Below are 4171 nucleotides of genomic sequence, written 5' to 3' on the forward strand. Positions count from 1 at the left end.
GGGGGTATAAACAATTACTCCGTTTCAGCAACCAGATTATTTGTTAAATAGATCACTTTGGAGAATACAAGGCAATGTCAACTGGATGAAACTCTAGGACAACAAGCATAAACCCAGACTGCCCTGGAAACTGGGATTTAGGATCACTATGTATATGCTTTGGATTTGTTTTGTCCTTTTCTTTGGTATTTGGAGTTGTATGGAGTAAGCATGTTGAAATGGATGTACCAAATTTGATTTTATCAGCTCCTATGCAAGGATAGTAAGCTGTGTCCAATATTTATAATTAAAAAAAGCTGTAATGTATAACCTTGTGCTTTCATATTTCACACATATGCATGGTAAATCTGTAGGATAACCTTTGCTAGGTAAAAAGTATGCATATTTATAGCTTTGGTATACATTGCTAAATCACACTCCAAGAGGGTTTTACCAATACCTATTCCCATCAGCATGAGTGAGAGTGCCAATTCCTAATAGACTTGCCAACAGAGTATGCAATAAAAGTTTTAGATCTTTATCTTCCTGATAGTTGAAAAATGATACTTTAATGTGAAACTTATTTGCATTTCTCATTTTAATTTCCTTTTCTATAAACTATCTATTTGTACTCTTTTCTACTTTTTTTTTTTTCTATTTGGTGGATGGCTTTACTATTTATTTATTTGAGTCCTTAATATATCCCTTTTGTGATACCTCAAACTCTTGGGCTGAGGTGATTCTCCTACCCCAGCCTTCTGGGTAGTTGGCACTACAGGCATGTGCCACCACATCCAGGTAATTTTTTGTATTTTTTTGTAGAGACAGGGCTTCCCTATGTTGCCCAGGCTGGTCTTGAACTCCTGGGCTCAAGCAATCTGCCTGCCTTAGCCTCCCAAAGTGCCAGGATTACAGGTGTGAGCCACTGTTCCTGGCCATTTTTAGTTTCTTATGGTTGTGTTTACTTGTTCTATTATGCTTTTGAATCATGTGTACAAAGTATCTTACACTGTCAGATTACATTTTTAAGAAGCCCATAATAGTTTCTTCTATAACTTTTTAATTTTATTTCTTACATTTTTATAATTAATCCATCAAAATTCATTAAGTACAAAGGTGCTACCTATGGAATAAACTTGTTCTTTAGATGACTACCCAGTTTCCCAACATCATTTATAAATCCATTTTCTCCTCACAATTTCTAATGCAATTTTATTATATACTATATACTGTTAGGTATATACATCTAATTCTTGGATTCCATAGGGTTCCATTGATTTCTCTGTTTAGTCAAGTGCAGGTACAGATTGTTTAAATTATTATAGCTTTATTATTATATTTTAAATACCTAGTAAGTCTAGTTCCTCCACTTTATACCTCTTTTTCAGAATTCTCCTGTTTTGTATGTTCAATTTATATAAAAACTTTGAACAGCTTGCTCAGTTGAAAAAAAATCCTATAGTTATTTTAATAATATCATGTTAATTGTATAAATTATGGTAGAGAAAATTGGCATTTTTATTATACTGTGCCTTCTTATCCAAGAACATGGTACACCTTTCCACTTGTCTAAGTCTTCTTTGGTTCCCTTTCTCAGTGTTTTAAAAAATGTCTTCAACAGAAAGATAAATACTACATGTTCTCGCTTATAAGTGGGAGCTAAATAACGTGTACACTTGCAAGTAGAGTGTGGAATGTTAGATGTTGGGCACTCTTGGGTGGGGTGAGAGTGGAGTGGATGATCAGAAATGGGTAAAATGTATGTTACTCCACTGATGGTTATGCTGAAAGCCCTGACTTCACCACTGTACAGTATAGCAATGTAACAAAATTACATGTTCACCCCATACATTTATACAAATAAAAATAAATCTTTTAAAAAATCTTCATATACATTTTGCAAATTCTGTTACATTTATTACTTTGAATTTTTGTCAGATTTTTTTCATTTTATTTTCTAATGTGTGGATAAATGAAAAAAATTTTTTTTAAATGGCTTACAAATACACACACACATATACCCAAACCCCAAACCATATATAAAATAAATAAGTTCTCTCCCTCCAAAAAACCTAAAACTCTTAAGGTTTTATGTCTAATCTATCATCTATCTCTCCATCTATCTATCTATGTTTGTACATAGCATAAGGCAGACCACCTGTTATTCTTCAGAGTTGAATATTCAGATAAACATATATAAGAAGCAAAAATATGAAAATAATTATGCATATATTAATTTTTGTACATTTTCTTAAGCTATCCCAGGGCCTTCCTTCCATTTACAGTTAGGCTGTGAATTGTTTCCAATTCATTAGGAAAAATGCCCTTTCAGCCAGCTGGTAAAGTTAAGAGCATGCCGATTTAAATTTATTTTCTTCACTTTTGTTTCTATCTCCTCTTCCTCAGAAGTATCGAGGTATGTTAGTGACATCAGCTGATACATTCTAACTTCTTTCAGAAAAGAAACAAACAAAAACTGAAAAATGCACTGTTCAAACTCCTTTGGCTCCTTGGTCCCAGAAGAAAATATGGGAAGGAAGAATCATTTCTCTCCGTGATATGATCTTGAATGTAGGCCATGTTTACTCAACTTACGAAAGGGAACACATCTTCCCTTTTTAACAAATGTGTTTTATCTCACAGGATTCCATAGTCATTATAATGAAATAGAAACAGAACCTTGTGTTTAGACCACACTAACTCCCTTCTTACCCACAGTTATTCTGTTTACTGACACTGTTTTGCCATTCTCTTTGGTTGTCTCTTCTGGGCTCATGCTGCTGAGTGAAGATTTTTTCTTTTGCCTTTCTTGGTGACGGTACTGACATTGCTACCAGAGGAGAGGTGTTGACACATAGCTGACATCCCCAAGGCCCAGCTTGTAGGAGACTGTGACTCTCACATCTATCTATCTTTTTTTTTTTTTTTTTTTTTTCTGGCTGAGTCTGGTTCTGTTTGATTTCTATCCCAAATGAGATTTTTAGAGCATTTGAGGAAAATCTTTTCAGAAAGTGAAACAAAATGGAAAAAAAAAAAAAGTTTCTCCCCTCACCATCCAAACTCTTTGTTATGATTTTGTTCCTGAAGATAATTTTAGAAAATCATTTCTATATGATGGGAACACACACTTGCCCCTGGTTCTTGACAGCTCAAAGTGTTCAAGATGGGGACTTCTCTAAACAAGTGGCTTAATGTGAAGATGATTTTGAATGTTTGGAAATTCCATGCTGGATGTGTGGAATGAAAGTGTCACTATGTTAGGAGGTGAATATTTCTGCTTGGACTGAATGCGCACCAATGTCTTGCAAAGGAAATATTAACTATACAATAGTTACAAATTCAATTAGGATGTGATTTTTCTAGCCAAATAGTGCCATAAGACAGCTTTGGAAGGCAGACAGACCTGGTCAGAAACTCTGGCTTCATAACATAGAAGGATCATGAGTTTAGGTGTATAACCCTTAATCTCTCTAGACCTCATCTTCTTTAATCATTAATGGTGTGTGTGTGTGTAAATGCTAACTTTAATTTTGTTGAATTAGCTAAGACATATAGAAACACCTAACCAAGTAGTTAAAAAATAGTAGACATTATTTTAAGTTTAAAAAATGGCCATTGTAAGAATATAACATAAATACTAAAAAAATCCGAAGGCTGGGTGCGGTGGCGCATGTCTGTAATCCCAGCACTTTGGGAGGCTGAGGCAGGCGGATCACGAGGTCAAGAGATTGAAACCGTCCTGGCCAACATGGTGAAACCCCATCTCTACTAAAAAAACAAAAATTAGCTGGGTGTGGTGACGCTCACCTATAGTCCCAGTTACTTGGGAGGCTTAGGCAGGAGAATTGCTTGAACCTGGGAGGCAGAAGTTGAAGTGAGTTGAGATCATACCACTGCACTCCAGCCTGGCGTCAGAGCGAGAAAAAAAAATCTGGAATCTATTAAGCACCATCACAAAGTCAGAACTCAATGGACATTTAATTCAGCTCAATGCAGAAAAATCATTTCTATATCATGGGAACACACATTTGCCCGTGATTCTTGACAGCTCAGTGTAGCTGAATTAAATGTCCACTGTTAGTATAATACATCTCCAAGACTCAGGCTCAGCTTGTAGGAGACTATTGATCTCACATCTATCTCTCTTTTTTTTTTTTTTTTTTTTTTTTTTTTTTTTTTTTTTTTTTTTTTT

The 4171-nt window shown here is 34.9% G+C and overlaps 1 long non-coding RNA gene across 1 annotated transcript in view; it reads left to right on the forward strand.

Annotated features, from left to right (window-relative positions):
• The first annotated feature begins 1998 nt into the window (after window positions 1-1998).
• Window positions 1999-4171, forward strand: part of LOC116563802 — a 15815-nt gene continuing 13642 nt past the window's right edge. The window contains exon 1 of the long non-coding RNA XR_004274582.1: window positions 1999-3243. This is a non-coding gene — a long non-coding RNA (uncharacterized LOC116563802). The remainder of the gene's footprint in view (window positions 3244-4171) is intronic.

This window comes from Sapajus apella, unplaced genomic scaffold, assembly GCF_009761245.1.
Source record: "Sapajus apella isolate SASKATOON/1434 unplaced genomic scaffold, GSC_monkey_1.0 scaffold2, whole genome shotgun sequence".
NCBI lineage: Eukaryota > Metazoa > Chordata > Mammalia > Primates > Cebidae > Sapajus > Sapajus apella.